The sequence below is a fragment of the Aythya ferina genome (genome assembly GCF_964211825.1).
Source record: "Aythya ferina genome assembly, chromosome: 9".
Lineage (NCBI taxonomy): Eukaryota > Metazoa > Chordata > Aves > Anseriformes > Anatidae > Aythya > Aythya ferina.
Window position 1 is genome coordinate 7,694,273 of NC_140305.1, and position 17,844 is coordinate 7,712,116.

Genomic DNA, 17,844 nt, shown 5'->3' on the forward strand with positions numbered 1-17,844 from the left:
ATGATGGTTTTTATCTTACAAAGTCCCACACAGTATAGCAGCCAAGTTGTTACTCAGCTCAAGTTCCTGGTACAGCTTTCAACCTGATGCAAATTGACATAATTCTATTAAGACTAATGCAAATTTAAACTTATTTATTTATTTTAGGGATCACTATGAATACTGCTGAAGTAGAACAATATTTTGACCATGGCCCAAGTTACTGAAATAAAAATATTGTGAGAGTATGAGATTTTTATAATTAACTCAAATTTGAAATACATCATTTTGTAACATAAACAGATTTAAAAACACATGGGGTGGGGTTGAGAGTAGCGTATTGTCCCACCTGGGTGTTGCAAATGAAACCACAGGCTGCCTTGTCAGGGCTGAGAGACTACTTCCACATAACAGGGAGCACAAATCAATCCTGTTCTACTTGCACAGGATTTCATCTATTCTGACATAAACCACACCTTGTAAACAGTAAGGCTTCAATCCCTTTAAATAGCATATTTACTTGTAGAGGAGTTAAAAGAGTGACTCTGGCCTTGGGAAGCTCTTGAAGTTTCAGCTAGCTATTTTCTTTAAGGTTTAAGAGAAATTATTTATGGAAGAGATACATTAGTATTCCATACAACTATTTCTTCAAGTCCTATTTGTTTTTCTGTTGATACTGTATATGTATCACTCATAAACTCCTGTCAAAATATTTTTCTCTAAATATAGCAATGATGAAGAGGGCGAGTGGTTTGAGAAGGCAGAGGACCATTTCTGAATTGCTTTGCTGCATCTGTATTTTTGAATTCCTGCACACTGTGAAATTATTTAGTTCGCTGAAAGATCAGTGAACTGAGAGTGAGCTGGACACAAGTAAAGAAAAAAATGAAAGGAGCAAAAAATTCACATCTAGATGCCTTTGTAGCAGCATAATGAATGTAGCCATTTAAAGGAGATTTTATAGCATGGGAAAACTGTTCCTATGAGTGAGAAGATAATTCTGCCAGAAAAAAAAAAAAAAAAAAAAAAGAGGAAAATTCTTCATTATGAAGTCCACATATCCTCTTGCTCTTAGTTACTCTAATGGATTCTAAAATGAATATTAGGCTCCTTCAGGGCTATGTGTAATTCTTTTACCAGTGTGTGCACATAACCATGTGTATGTGTTCATACATGCACTTCTGAAAATAAATATATTAGGTCATATAAATACAACTTTTTCCTTTTATTATTTCATACAAGCAGATACTTATGCTTAAAGATCAGGCCACTAGAAGATATAATGCTAACAATAGAGGAAGAAACTGCTGAGGTAGCAGAACTTAGTATTGCTTTAAATGCTCCTATTTGTTACTCTTAATACATAAAAGGCTCACAAAAGTCTCAGAGGAGCTGAGAATGTCTCAGACTGTTGGATGAAAGCAGCTGGTGTGATAGGATTGGAGCTTGGCTGTTGCTAGCTCTTCTCTGGAAACATGGAGGCAGGAATAATGAGGGACATGGAGCAGAACAAAGCTCGCAAGCCTGATATGGAGGAGTGATCTAGCATTACTCCACTTGTTCCTACTACACAGTGTCTGCAGTATTTTCTCCCAGCTTCCAGATGCATTTCCTTTTCCCCAGCAGAACAGCTATTTCTAAAGCAGTGAAAGAGAATTTTGATCTCTCATGCGATAGATAATCTTGTCCTGCAGGTTCAGTTTTCAGCCTCAAATGCTTTCTGTAATATTTATTCAGAAGATTAAAATCTTGAGGTATTTCATGTAGACACACTGGGTTCTTGGGCACTGCTGAACTGGATTTCCACCCATAGGTAGAAAACCTGACCATTGCCATGGGCAACAAGATACCAAAGGTGTTCCGGGCCTGTTTAGAACGTGAGTTGATCTTCAGTTCAAAATGTATCCATGACCAGTCCTCAAACCCTACGCTGTCAGTCTGACCCACACAGTTATGCCTTTGAGCTCATGCAGGACTCTAGGAAACAAGGTGTCCTATCTTCAGTGCAGGACCCTCCACTGGCAGATCAGACTACAACATCGAGGCCAACACAAAGGATATGTGTAGTGCATTAATACATGTACAGTAGATATTTAATAAAAAGGCTGATATGACAAAGAACATTGGTTTTCCTAAAACACTCATTTTTGTTCATGTGACTACAAGCATGAAAGGAAATATTTTGACAACACCCAAGGTATTCAAGATTAGGATTAAATATTTTGCAAGTTGAGTAGCCCCAAAAACCTAGTAGCTGTGACATCCTAGACTGGATCAAACCCAACCAACAATTTCCCTTTAACTTTTAAGGGAAGCTAAGAAATAAGATTTTTATGAAAAGGAGAAAAAGAGAAGAAAGGGGCTCATATACTCACGTGCAACACCACTTTCTACATCAACCCCAAATTCCATTCTTTTTTCCCAGGTAATATAATACATTTCCTTAGGGGGAAGAAAAAAAAAAAAAAAAAAAAAAAGCATGCGCTTCAATATTCATTTAACAATACATTGCAGAACATCAGTTTTTTGAAATCTATTTACTATTCTAAATATTCTGGAGCCCCACCAGCCATACAAAGTCTCTTGTTTTATAAAGCACTTTGGTAGCCAAGATGTCAGACTTTATCGCCTGCCATGTAGGAGGAGATCTCTCTGGGTAGATCTGGAAAATTACAAAAGCATTATTTGCTTCAGATTTGCTCCACTGGTCCACAATGTTCACTTATGCATGAATTCATCTCAGAATCAAGGGACTGACAGGAAGGTACCAGTAGTTTTCAAGCAATACTTGTCATCTCCTGAAGAATTTGAAGTAGATATGTGGATGACTAAAACATGGGATGACATTATTAGATTCTCTCAAAGTATATCACTTTTCTGCCAGTTAAAATTGAAGAGGAATAAATGGGGTCAAAGGATACATTCAGGATGCCTGAGAACAGAAGACTTGCATATTTTCAAAGGGTGAAATAAATTTCAAACCAAGTGTTCTCTAATAGTCACTTGCTATTGATCAGCAGGTTAGAAACTCCAGATGACAGATGTTGCTTTGCTGCAGTTGCAATTTTTATTAAATGCTCACAAAGTATTTGCTAGATTAATATTTAGATGAAAAACCTTGATGCTCTTGTAGGAAGTTAAAATTGATTTAATTATCTGTCATTTCATATGTTTACTTTTTAAAACAGTAACAGAACTTTATTTTTTAACAGAACTCTTTGCCTAACTTCTTATTTCTCCTCTTACAGAATCCTGTTTAATTATAGAAGCATAGATTTTATATGTATATAAAATATTTTTATGTTGTATGCAAGGAAACTGAGAATCTGCTTATTCTTCCATATATTTTGGTGAGTTTATGCATATTTTCATATGCTTCACCAATAAATAATAATCACAATCTCAGATCTGAATTGAGAATTAAACTGAGAAAATATGTTTATTGAAGTCAATCATGTCAGGCTGAGCACTGTACTTTTTTTTTTTTTTTTTTTTTTTTATAAGAGGAAACTGGATTCAGTATTCACATATATCATCTGAAATTGACATATTACTGCAAGACAGTTCTGGCATTTAATTTTTTTTTTCTTCTGCAGATAACATAAACAAATAATCCTGTAGGTCTATTTCTATTGTTTCTTTTCCTTTCCCTTTCCTCCTTCCTAATATACCAGTATTTAGACCCCTAACCTAACAAAAGAGAAAAGGCATTATTCAGAATATATAACACATAGGCCAAGCCTTTGTAGAACTAGCATCAAAGTCTTATTTCATAGCCATTATTCATAAAAGTAATGAACTTTCTAGAACTGTTTCAGGAATATATACATGCCCATTTAAACACAAAGTTTTTTTTTTGTTGTTTTTTTTTTTTAATATATCTATTGTTCTTATAAGATAAACAAATCTAACAAACTAGTTCTGATTAGTTATAGAAATACTGCATTAGAAGACTACAACAAATTACTCAAGTCTGGGTAGTAAGAGATGCTCATCTCTTTCAGAATTTGTATTTTTAAAAACATTTAGTAGATCCAAGTTTAGACTTATGAATTGAATGTGTTATAAATACAAGATTTGCAATTTTTCCTCTTTCTCCTTCTGTACTATGACAATCATTGGTAGCACTACACATTTCAACTGCCAGTAACAACTGTCTTCATAATCTTTCTGAAAAAACTACAAAATTCAAACTAAAAAGTTTTCTGATATTGAAATACAATATATGATTCCATAAACATGAATATTTATAAAGTAGCTTTTAATAGAATGTTGCTGAACTTGGTAGCTGGTTTATTTGAAGGAGGAAACAATTGTTTAATTAAAACAAATACTTAAATGGAAAAAGCTTATTATTTAACCCATACCTGGTTATAGCACAACTTTGTTGATGACAAATTTTCAACTTAATATTGTCAGGTTCTTCAGAATAACATTACAGAATTGGTTTTATCAAACCCATTTGCTGATTAATATATAAATCAAGTTTTTTTTAATCCTCTGAAGTTGGAAGAGCAAGGTGCTGCCCCATATTGTACAAGTCTGTAAGTATGAAATATAACTTGCTTGTTTGTCTGACTTCAATTTCTTTGCAAGCAAAAAATGGTCTATTAAATAATGAAAAGTATTGGTACAAACAAAGTGGAAATTAATGTTTTAAAATGGTATATATTTACTCAGATGAAATAGCTTGTATCTAATATATATTAAAAATGTATTCCATAAACAAAACATGATAAGTTTGCATGTTTAATTGTTATGACAATTGTGAGTATAATCCTAAATCTAAGTGCTGGAATTCATCTTGAATAATTTACACTGTCCTTGAAATGTCAGTGATACAAATTTCAGGGGAACATAAAAAATACTGTCATTTCAAGGTAATTTTATAGATTTTAAAAATATTACTGGAACCTAATTAGCTATTCCACAGTCATCCTTCATAAAAATATACATGAAAACATTGATACACATTCTCTGTGTATATACCCGAAAAACCCACACAACCATGACACTATGAAGGCTGTTACAGAATCACAGAGTAGTTTAGATTGGAAGAGACTTTAAAGATCATCTAATTCCAGCCCCCCTGCTATGGGCAGGGACACCTTCCACTAGACCAGGTTGCTCAAAGCCCTATCCAGCATGGCCTTAAACACTTCCAGAGATGAGGCATCCACAGCTTCTCTGGGCAACCTGTTCCAGGGCCTCACCACCCTCACAGAGAAGGATTTCTTCCTAATACCTAAACCAAGTCTGCCCTTCTTTTTGTTTAAAGCCATTATTCCTTGTCCTATCAGTACATTTCCTGAGAAAGAGTCCCTCTCGTTTTCCTGTAGGCCCCCTTTAAGTCCCAGTAGGATGTCATAACACAGAAGGATTGCAGTTTTCAGATGTACTGGGAAGCAATGGGTTTATTAGAACAATAAGTAGATGTACAGTGAGACAGGATGTACAGCTACCTTCTCTGAAGAACTCTTCTAAAAATCATTTGTAAAATCAAAGATAGCTATCATCTGATACTAATAACTGAATGTTTATAGGATATTTTGTTCATATGTTGCCTCAAAACTGCTGAAGTACAAAGCAAGAAGTTATCTTTATTATTATTATTTTATTTTCAGAACCTGTTTCCAACTTTGTCACACATACAGGCATGGTAGATCTCTCAGTTTTTGTTGCTGCTTGTTTTGAATCAAATGTATCTATCTTATCATTAATAAGGCCATAACTCCAAGAAAAGGGATTATATTGAAGGTGTGCATGACTACATATGGGTTACATATCTCTCAGCCTCAAGGTTAAAATGCTTCGTTCTGTGTAAATAAAATAACATTTTTTTCTGACATATGCTGTGCCCAGTGACACTTCACCAGAAGAGTGTCTACTGCCTATAAACACACATATTACCAGGGTCAACTTGCCACGTTAGCATAGGCCCTTCAAATGCAGCAGAAGACACAAGGCATTGAGGTAGCACATTGGCAATTCAACTACCTCAGCAAGCCCATCCTGACAAACACACCAACTCAACAGGCTTTGTGCAGAAAGTCCACTGAATTCTGTCAGCACAGTTTATAGAGGTGCATTTTTATATTTACCCTGTACTTACTGAGATTCCTATTTAATATGCCTGTGTGACCATTCCTTTCTGGAATGGTAGATTTTGGGAAATTCATGACTTGCTAGGAATTTAAGTATTTGTTGTGTAGCCACGGAACTGAAGCAGTGTACATGTAGGCAGTCAGTCAAGCCCGATCCATTACTCAATTTGATTTCCCAATCAAAACGATTGGGTAACTGGCAGTTACACTCTCCATTTCCTATACTTTGCTTCATTTCAACTACTTTAATGCAACAGTAACCAGGACTGCTTCCCAGTTTCCAGGCTGATGCTCTGCAGAAGCTTCTGCTGAGCTCAGTTTGGGGAGATGACCTGAGCACCCACTGCTGTCGTCCCCGCAGGGCAGGAAACACTGCACTCTTTTCTTCCTCAACATTAAAGTGTAGATACAGCCTGTGAAACCCTGATCTCTATCATCAAAATTACCGAACAGTCTCTCAAGCTTTTCCTGACTAATTTCCTAATCCGTAAGTTGCTGAGGTCATAAATCAAAGTGCTTTACAGTTTTGTACATTTGCTTCAGAAGATCGTATTCTTCATAGATAACACAAGGAAAAAATATCTACAATGCCTGGCATTATAATGTGATTATAAACAGTAACGCCAGTCACACTGTAAAGTGTCCAGCACTGCAACATGTTAGAAAATGTTGGGAAATGGTTTAGTGGGGACTGTTAGCGTTAGGTCAGAGGTTGGACTCGATGATCTTGAGGTCTCTTCCAACCTAGAAAATTCTGTGATTCTGTGATTGTGTGTGTGAAAATACTGGTTAATAATGGAACATGAATCAGTAAAATTTAGGAAACTTAATTCTACTTTCTTAAACAGACACAATATGAAACACGCTTGGATTTAATGATCATCTCCTGTCTTTCCTTCCACTGCGTAAGTCAGTTCACAGGACTGACTCAATGTTCAACAGATAATGTGAACACTAATTTATTTTCATCCCTTTCTCAACCTATTTAACCATTTGATATTTCTTTTATAAGAGAAATCCAGTGTACATTCTCTTCCAGTTTTCTTGCATCAATCCTGAATATTGTAAAATCTACTGGAATAATGTAATAAAATATATATTTATATAAGCATAAGCATGAGAGCACTATATTACATCCATGGTAAGTGGAACATAGCTTTCTGACAAGCAAATAAAAATTACACTCACTTTTCACTACCCATTAAAACATTGTTTAAGTGTTTCCCATAAAAAAAAAAAAAAAGTTTTTATTGAATAGATACTTTAAATGACTGAATGAATATATGGGGGAGCTCCTTGGACAATGTAAATGTGACAATCTACTCAGTTTAGAGGTTTTTATGTCATTTGCTCTTTGGTGTGAAGTATTCTGAGTCTACACTGCTTCCCCAATGATGCTTCCTATTTGACAACAAGACCACTGGGGGTGGATAGAAGAAAATGGTAGGTATTCTAAAGTTTGCTTTTTTTTTTTTTTTTTTTTTTTCCCCACTCTTAATTAATCATTTACTATATTTCCATTTGCTACCATCTCTACCTTACTGGAGAGATGCCTGGCCTAGACAAATATTAAAATAGCAATCATTAAAAACATCATTAATTGTAGCTGAGAAGTCTTAAACCCTGATTCATAAATTATTTAGTGAATTAGGGAAACACATTTGAGGACTAACTGCTGTCAAGACTAACAGGAGGAAACTGCAAGCACATCCACAATACTTCACAAGTCTGCATTGATTTTCACTTGCACACATTTTTGGCTGTATAGCCTTAATACACTCGAGTCTAATCCAAGTTCTTTTGAAGTTAATGGAAATCTCTCCACTGACTTACACCGTGCTTTGCAATAAGCCATTCATATAGCTCACTGATTTACTGGATCTGACCCTTAAGTTTTAATATTCCTAGTTTTCTCCTCTTAATGAACTTGATGAAATAAGAGTAGATATAAATTGGTGAGATTTGTCTTCTACACCTTCATTTCCATAGCTTTGTTTACACAGGGACCTGACATGTAAGTGCATTTGACTGTGTTTACACATGCAAAATTTCAGAAAAACATTCTCATCTCATTCTCTAAATTTATTCCTGTTAAACCAATACAGGCTGATTAAGGGAAAGTATCATTTTTATTGTACTTTAGCAGAATTGATTCAAATGCCAGGATATTTCCTGGACATATTTTAGGATATTTCATGTTACTGCAAATTTACTGATTTGAGCAGAGATGCACAAGTTTCGACCGACTGTGGACATGAGCCTTGATACTTAAATTGTCTGCTGGTCTCTCTCCTCTGGTCGTTGAGTTCCATGCACTTGTCCATAAAAATAAATGAAAAATTGGGTTCTAAAACATGTGCATTTCATATTTTGTTAGTGACTTAGAGGATGCTTTTTCTTATAACTGGCCCATAACATCTAAGCTTTATCACATGGATGGATGAAGGTGTAACGATGCCAGTATTCTGGTATCCACTTGTGCTTAGAACTTGAAGATGCAGACTCCTTATGCTTTCTTTTAGTTTTCTGCTCACTGATACATAGCTAGTAACAGTCCCAGTCTCACCAGATCACCCATCTATTGTTCTTACTGTTTCAAGTTACAGAAGTCTTCATTTCCTATTCTCATGCATACATTTTACAGTCAGGAATCTGGGAGATTAATAAACAGGAATAGAAACTAAATTTTTAGTCTTTTATTCTGTAAAACATCAAATTTAGGAAACTATTCTTAAAATGAAAATGTGTAAAATCAACCAAATTCCTGCTTAGGGAATGATCTGGTCATAATGATCATGTCTTGAACAATTGTAAATGGACTTATTTATCATTTGATGAGGAAAAACAAATTATGGTTCACTTCAGGTGAACAGATAATTATTCACATTCCTGAGTGTTTAGTCAGGATGGAACCTAAGCTTGTTCTGGCACCAAGGCTGAGAAACTAAGAGCAATCTCCTTCCCCCTGCCCCGCCCCACTTCTCTCCCCGACCTCCTCCTCCCCACCGCAAAAAAAAAAAAAAAAAAAAAAAAAAAAAAGAAGAGTCAAATACCACAAATATCACTGAACATAATTAAGTTGTATGGAAAACTAAGACATCTCAGGGAAAAAAATGAACGAACTATGAAACAACATTGAACAGCCTGAACAGCCTGTCAAATAGACTGGGATCAAAAGAGCCATGAGATAAGTGCTATCCTGAAAGCCGCCTTCCCCCCACCCCCACAAAAAAAAAAAAAAAAAAAAAAAAAAAAAAGAGAAATGAAAGCTGGTGAAGATAGTTGACAGATGAAGCATTGCAATGGGGTGGCAACCTGAAGGTGAAGGATAGCAAAAAGAAGATGTAGGAGATGTAACTAAGAAAGCCAAATACAACAAAAGACAGAGACAAAGATCAAAGAAAAGGACAAGGAGCAAATATATCCTGAGGGACTCAGATCAAAGAATAAGGCATTAAAAGGATGACAAAAAAGAAAAAATAGATTAGCTACTGTTCACTTGGAAAATTTAACAACATTTAGAAGTAAAGACATTTCAATAGGAAATGATAGTATGTTTATCTAAGTAACTCCCATGCTAATATTACAATACAGGGTGCAATAGTAGACTGAGGGAAGTCAGTGGATGAAAGACACTCACTTCAGCTAGGTTGTCTGAGTATGAAACACTTTAAAAACTGAAAAAATAAACTCTAATACTGATAGGAAAACCTCTGTGATGAAAAATTATACTATTGAAAGATACTTGAGAAAGATGGTTTTAATACATGAAGAATGGATCTGTATAGAATGTCATACTTAAAGGACAAATGAAAAGTTTCAAGAAATATGGAGACAATATTGGAAGAGTAGATGTAGGAAAAAAAAGAATGTAAATATGAACAGACTAATGTATATGAAACTTGTATAAAACTGAAAACTACAAAAATTATGCAATTTGCGGGCTATAACCACTTTTGGACTGAGAGAACAAATAAGAAAATAATCCTTTGGGGAGAATGGGTAACATAGGATGCATAAAAGTTTCTGTTTTGTCCTGACTATATATTTTACTAATGTTCTAGAAAACATGTTTACCAAGATCCCCTACTAATATCACTCTTCCTTACATTTTTGTAACTTCAGGAATGCATTAAAAGCAAACAAAAAAATGAAAAGAATAAAAAAAGTCTGAATTTAACATACGAAGTTAACATCTAACATGTCTATATCATTTATTAATTTCCTTAGTTGTCTTTAAGTTCAGTTTGGGTGGCATGTTTTGAGTTTAGGGCAAGTCTTCTGCTGGAGGTCATGTTTTTAATTTCATATTGCAGCTCAACTCAACGTTCAGTTTGGCTGTTTTGCTGTGTAAATTTCTGTGAAGAGCACTATATGTTGTTCCCGTAAAAAAAAAAAATGTTGCTCATGGATATATAATACATAGAATTCCTCTATAAATGTCTCTTTTGCTAGAGGTGTTGAAAATGTGGCCCAGTTCGTCAAAAACACAGCTGCTTTCCTTGGGGTTTCAGAATGCTCATAACAAGTACATTTTTTTTTTTTTTTTATGAATTAGTGTGAGAACACCCTGAGGAAAACAGCTGCATTATTACAGGACCCATGAAATCTCAGATGAGTCTGAACTATTGTATTTTTAAAGGACTGCTACTTTAAAGACTCTCTATTTTCAAGCGATATAATTTTATTTGATTTTTTTTTAAATATATTTTAGAGGAATATATGACGGTGATTATTTTTAGTTGTCTGGCACAAACTGCTAACACTGAAAGACCTTGATTGTTGCTATCACCCTTTCAAATGGAGGCAATACATACCACCATGCTAAACAAAAAACAGTGGCTGTTAGTGCCATTAGGCAATATTTTCTACCAAGCACTTAGCAATTGAAATGAGAATGAGCTGATCCAAGAAGCTGTATAGATAGATAGATTCACCTCTCAACTGTTTCACTAATCTTTACGTACACAGCTAAGTCAACAGTTTCAAGGCTTACTTTATGGCTGAAGTCCTACACCTTAACAAGTTTGCAGTGAAGAATTCTCATTAGTCTTCCAGAGCCCCTACATATATTTTTTTACTGAAATGACTGGAGAAGTCAGCCTGCTGTCTTTCTAAATATCTGTTTCTCCTATACTGCAAAACTAAGCAGCAAAAATAAGATCTAGGACATTTCTTCTTCACCCGTGCTTTGTTTTCTATGTGACCTGTTTAGAATCACTAGAACTACCTTAATGCCCAGGTATTTGTGTCTAGAAGAGAATATCTCTAACCCTCTTCATAAGAGGTATGACATTGAGCAAACTCAGTCCTCAAAGGTGCTGCATATCTACTACATGAGCCTGGATAGGAAATGGCATTTGGATCCTACATCACAGCATGTATGTACATGGTTCCTTGTGTTTACTGAACCACATAAAAATCTGCTCACTGAATGAGGAAGTGTGGAGTGATATCCCAAGGATGCACAATACTTTGTTTGGATTCTCAAAGCCAGAATTTATAAAGCACTTGTAGGTTCTTTGAGGAAAGAATATTCTGGAAATGTAAAGTCTTTGCAGTGAGGAATTATTTCTACTAAATTTTGAAATGAATAGTATTTGGCTTTAGCAGGTAGACTATTACTTGACAAAGCTTATATCTCTGTCTATAAATCCAGAAAATCTCTGTAGGCACCAGACAAAGGATGATGAAATATAGTGAAATTACTTCTTCCTAAATATGTCTTAAAATATATCTATAGGCTAGGAACAAAGTAAAAAGTATCCAGGAAATAAGTTATTATTATTATTTAAATTTATAAACAATCTATTTAATTAATTTACAGCCAGCAGAATTAGATAATAGGTGTCTCTGCCATGGCAGATATGAAACTTACTCAAGAACAATGATTCTGAGTCTGATCATTACAATTGAGTCAACCATAAATCAGTTTGCACTGTTACAAAGTCTGCCATCATATGGCACTGTTGCGCAGAGGTGTTAATTTAATCAGTCTGATACTGAAACTTGGCTCCAAGTAGCATGTATTTGGCAGGTACATTTTATAGCTAGTACAGGTGAAAGTTCTATGACCTAAATTGCTACTGTGAGCTACTGTAATTCACAGCCTATTTTATTTTTCTTTAGCTTGTTTCTTTCTGGCCAGCCATACATAATTTTGTAAATATAATTATGCAGAACCTTTTTTTTTTTTTTTTCTAGTTCCTTATGCTTTTGCACTGAGAACCTTTATAGATTGCAAAACTCCTAGAAAGGCTCTAAACAGAAGTGTTCATGGAAGGAAACATACCAGGGAAAATCCTAGAAAATGCTGGAAATTTCCTAGAAAGCTTCAATATCAAGGCATTCTGGGAAAGCATAGGAAAACACTTAGAAAGCACTAAGGAATTCATAGAATGGTTCCAAACAGAAAAACTCCTAGTAAGAAGTTAAACATTTCTCAAATGTGGTGGGAAATTCCTAGAAATTGCATAAAAATTCCTAGAAAGCACACTTTAGAGTTTTCAGATTAGTGACATTTCAGAAAGCATTGAAAATTTCCTAAAAAATGCTCAACAATGTTTAGAAAGTTCCTAGAATTTATAATTGCTAGAAAGTAGCGGTAAATTCCTAGAAAGCAAGGTGCAATTCCTAGAAAGGTTCTGGGATGAGAAATTCCTGAAAAGCACTGGGGAAGACCTAGAATAATCCTAGACAGAATTCCTTGCAAGTAGTGAGAAATTCTTGGATATTACAAGAAAGTCCTAGAAAAAGTTCTGACTGAGGAACTAGAAAATGATCAGAAATTTGTAAAAGGGTTCTGGATAGAAAAAAATCCCAGTAATCACTAGAATATTCCTATCATTATTCTTAAAAGGAAGTTCCTAGAAATCAGTCAAAACCTGAGAAATTTCTGGAAAGTTTCTAGCTATAACAATTCCTAGAAAGGTATACTAGGACTGAGGAATTATTGGAAAGCTCAGACATTCCTAGAAAGCACAGGGAAATTCCTTGAAGGTGCAGGGAATTTCCTAGACATATTTTAAGTTTAGGAATTTGTAGTAAGGACAGAGATATTCCTGTGAAGATTTTGTCATGGTCTCTCCCACCTGTTCTGTTTTAAAATGTGTACATTCCTTTTATTTTTGCTTCTTTTTCCTTTGTCTAGAAGGCAAGCAAAAGTCTCTGAGGGAACAACAAATGGACTCTTTAACCATGGGAAGAAGCAGAGATGCCAAAGCTCTCCATCTCAGTTGTGCTCAGCCACTGTAGCAGTTAGTATGAGAGTTAGGTCTGATTAGCATACCTGTTAATACAGCCGTAGATGAACTTTAACCAAGCTTTTAAGTGGAACTATGAAAACAGCCCCTTGTACTCTTCTCCACCTACCCCAAAAGCAAAAAAAAAAAAAAAAAAAAAAAAAAAAAGAATGATTCCTGAATAGATTTTTGAGTGATCAAGTAAATAGATAGCCAAACTATGCAAATAACCTGTTTATGATTAAAAAGTGTAACTGTGTCCAAAAAAGCCCTTAACACACAGGTTGGTAGAGCTCACAACAACACACATCAGCATACACACATCAGCAACACACATCTGGACAGTCATGAAGGAAATATTCACTACCCAATCCTGTACCTGTGGAAAATAATTTTCCGGGATACTCCAAGAAATACTGGGTTACAGACTCCAGAAAGAACCCTGATAAAGGAGCACCTGAGAGGCTGCTCCTATGGCACTGCAACAGGGTTCAAACCTCTCTGCAACACCCAGAGACCCCAAGAGACCCCAACAGAGGCCAGGGTCCCCCAGAACCCTGCACAGGGTTTACACAGGTTCATCTGCCTGGTTTGTCCTGGGCCACACCACTGCAACCACAGAACAGGGAAGCCATGCAATATGTACAATCGATGTATTTGTGATTAAAGTGTTTTGGTATCCAAATATATTTAGCCTCTGCACTGTTGTTTGGTCTTCAATCATAATGGCTATATGAATCTCATTTTCATTCTGCAAAGTGGTAATTTATCATTTCATCTGAAATCGTGGCTAGGCATAGAACAGAACACATGTACAATGACAGTGAGTTTGAATTCCATAGGAAATGCAATATAAAAAGTCAAGACAGACAGTGGAATCATAAACACATACTGGTGAGGGAAAGTTCCCAATGCTTTGCAGCAGGACAGCAGCAGATTACAGCCCAGGAACAGTCAGCTAACAAACTCAAAGCCTAGAAAAAGCATGGTCTAAATTTAATTTTAAGCTCACTTGTTATCTCAATTTTGAACTGCCACGGGCACTGCAATACCAATAGTTCCCTGGCAGTACTTCTGTAGGACTGGCTTCCTAGAGGGTTTGTTGAGTTACTTCTTATTACACCAGTCCTATTGCACTGCATAAAGAAGTAAGAAAATGTGTGAAGTTTTTACCTTAGGTCTCCTGAGTCCTAGCTCAGTATGGCCTTTTAAATTTCCCTGCTTCTGTTCAGTGGCTACATACAGATTAGAAAAAGCTTAAGACTCAATTACATGGAATTACCTCCAGAGATTTTAATAGAGACTTTTTTCTTTTTTCTTTTTTTTTTTTTTTTTTTCTGACTGCATCTTTGTATGGATAGATCAACTGAAGTAGTTGCATTTAACCAGAATTTTAATCAAATAGACAATATTTCTTTTATTTTAAAAAAATATTTTAATGCTTCATTTGTTTAAAGATCCACTTCAGTAAAAGCTGAACACTATCAAGTTGTACAAATGGTGAACAGCGCTGCTTAGGACAATACAACTACCTAGGAGAGGTAAAGACAACTCCCCTAGCTCTATTGTGTCTAGGTGGTGAAGTGATAAACCATGGGACAAATGGCAAAAGGAGGAGGAAACTGAACTGCAAGAGAGAGAGAAGTTACTCCAGTATATGATAGAAGTTCCTGGAATATTCAGTAAAGAAAATGGTCTAATTCCCTGGTCCTCTTCAGCATCCTGGATAGATTCTTAGGAATGTAGGCAATTTTGAGCATTTTATTTGTTAAGAACAGGTTTATTCAACTTATTCCAAAAGTCTTTTTGCTTCCTATTTAAGTAAAGTTGTTCAGCTAATTTAAATTCTGAAAATAATCAAGTACACTATTATTGTCATCTATACCATACTGCTTTTGTCAGGCAGCCTACAGTCTTGAATTAAGACCCCCAATCTTTGAGTTAAAGATGCCATGAGAATTAAAGCATTTTATTAGTTTTAAAGACAATGAACTGAGCTGCAGATAGGTCATATGATGCATTCAAAGTGGCATAGTGCCTTGCTTGGATGTCGAACAGCAGTTATTAATCTGGAAACTGTTGCTCTGAGAGCATTAAAAATCAAAATCCAATTAAAATTCATCATTGTCTACCTTTAGAAACAAAATATTTAATTCAGGGTATAGACTGAGATTCAAGGTTTTAGTATGTGATTTTGCACTTCCCACACACATCTGCAGGCATTACAGGTCTCCCCTCCTTTGAATGTCAGGTATGAATAGTGCTAAGTAGGCAATATAGATTAGTCCTTGCTCATACAGAGATAGCAATTTTGTTGCTGCAACTAGAGTGAACAATACAGTTATTAATTTTTAAGCCTTTTAGATTTTCTTACATTTCAAAAGTAAAGAAAAAAAAAAAAAAAAAAACTATAACTCTAGGAGAAGCAAGTACCTAGGCCAACCTGTTAGACTAACTCTGAATTAAGACATGAATACAGTATGCTCACTGTTGCAATAAATACCACTAAATTAGCAATTTATGTATATTCTAAGGTTTTACCATTTGCATTGCAATTTAGGGTTAGACAGGATTGACATTCCAAGATTCTCCAGACATTAATTAAAGCTCTGGCTGTATCATTTTCTGTCTTTATTACAGACACATGATTTTTAAAACCCTTCAGTTATGACCAAAATCCAAATGGAAGATATCTGGGGATCAGCAAGCATTCAAACATGTATGTCTACAATAAATTTACGACTGTATAGCACTGAGAGCCATGTCATAAATCTTCAGTGCCTTTATATCTTCCCACTCTGGTAAGGCTGTGGAATTCAGCTTTAAGTCCTTGCACTTTACTTCATTTAAAGTAATACATTTTCATGTCTAAGTAATTTTTGTGGAACTATATACTCCTTTAAATTTGATCAACTGTATTCACAATAACAGTGAAAATTCTAATTATATTGAAAATCCCGGGATATTCTGTAAAGTCATAACAAGATTCCATCTCTTGATAGGTCACAGAGGGCAAAGCAGATACCAAAACACATGCAAATAAATTAAAAAATACTTTGCAAAACGTCTATATTTTTCCTGTAGAAAAACTATGCATTAATAGATCTGCATTCCATGTGTACTGATCTATGACTACATTTTTCACAACAGGAAAATTTTGTTTCTCAGGCACATATCAGTTTGTGTAATTCTAGCATGGTGAATTGTTTCCTTTTAATTTTGTCAAGATGGACTATAATGGTCTAATTATATGATATGATTAGTGTTTCAATTTTATATTATTGATACTCATTTAAATTTTCAGTTTTTGCATATTTTTATTTTTACTTATTTATTGAATGCTTTAGAAATTTGTATTCTAATCAGTAAGTTGTATTCTTATGGCTCACTGTTAGTGTAAAAACTGGCATTCAATTTCACTTTGTAGTTACTGTATGTATCATTAAACTGTCAATTAGGTGATCTCCCTTGTAATTGGAATTTCTAGCTTTGGTAATTTATATATTAAATACGCAAGCTTTATGTATATATACTTAACATTCATATACATAAAACTGTTTATTTAGCATACTGTCCATATATAAAGTTCATATATATGTATTTATACACACACACATAGCCTTTCTCCTTCCGTTACATCTACTTCTATAGTGATTTCATAATATAAAATTTAATATACCTGTGTAGAGTTTTACAATAATAGGCTTTATCAGTTATGCAGTCCCTTCCAAGTGAACAGTAAGAACGTCAATTATCAGCCTGGAATAAAACACAGACACAAGTCTGAAAGTTGATGTATTCAGGATGGGGAACCTGTAGAGTCTTCCAGTCCAGAATCAAAGCACTCAGTGAGTGGCTACTTGGCCTGGGCAGTTTGCCCACTGTAAATGTCTGGAAGGTAACCAAGTGGCCTGCCTGCCTGGTTTCCATCATAAACATTAATTGATTCAACATATTCCAGTAGGAAATTTGCCCTTTGACTTTCCTATATGTAGGAATCAAATGGAAGGATTTGGTAGATGGTTTATTACTCAGGCTCTGCACAGTTTCACCACAACACTAAATATCCTCAGTGTTGGGTTTTTGTGTTTTTTTTTTTTTTTTTTTTTTTCTTAGATTCTGTCCATGTTCCTAACTCAGCGATTACTGAGTCTGGTAAAGTTGGAGTAGCAATTGAAAACAATGGTAAAAAGTTATTTGAAAAGGAGGAATAGTAGGGTAAGATTTTTTTTTCCCCTTTCGTAACAGTTTTTTCTCAGATAGTTCCTCAAAAAAGCATACCTGAGAGAAACAAAAACAAACACCAAAAAAGCCAACAACTCCTAAATAACGGGATTGTAAATTTATGTACATGTAAAGCTATTTTATTTCCATGATGCACCAAATCAAAACCTAAACATCCCTTTATAGAAATGCACAAATAACGGATAAAGGCAATAACAAAATAATTATATTTTATGTGCTATCATTCAAATTGCCATAAAGCTTCTGAATTAAGTGCTAATTAATATGAATGAGGG

The 17,844-nt window shown here is 34.9% G+C and overlaps 1 protein-coding gene across 18 annotated transcripts in view; it reads right to left on the reverse strand.

Moving 5' to 3' along the window:
* The window catches only part of LOC311441429 (uncharacterized protein), a 312,197-nt gene that overhangs the window by 51,963 nt on the left and 242,390 nt on the right, over positions 1–17,844 (reverse strand). For 5 of the 18 annotated variants that reach the window (XR_014695939.1, XR_014695942.1, XR_014695944.1 and 2 more), the window contains 2 exons: positions 13,372–13,450; positions 2,355–2,421 (listed from right to left, as the gene is read on the reverse strand). The exons of 1 other annotated variant lie outside the window; for it this stretch is intronic. The gene's annotated coding sequence lies outside the window, so the exon portion shown is untranslated. Of the gene's footprint in view, positions 1–1,185; positions 2,011–2,354; positions 2,422–8,610; positions 8,736–13,371; positions 13,451–17,003; positions 17,084–17,844 lie in introns of those variants that run through there. 12 more of the 18 variants (XR_014695937.1, XR_014695938.1, XR_014695940.1 and 9 more) reach the window with 6 other exon arrangements.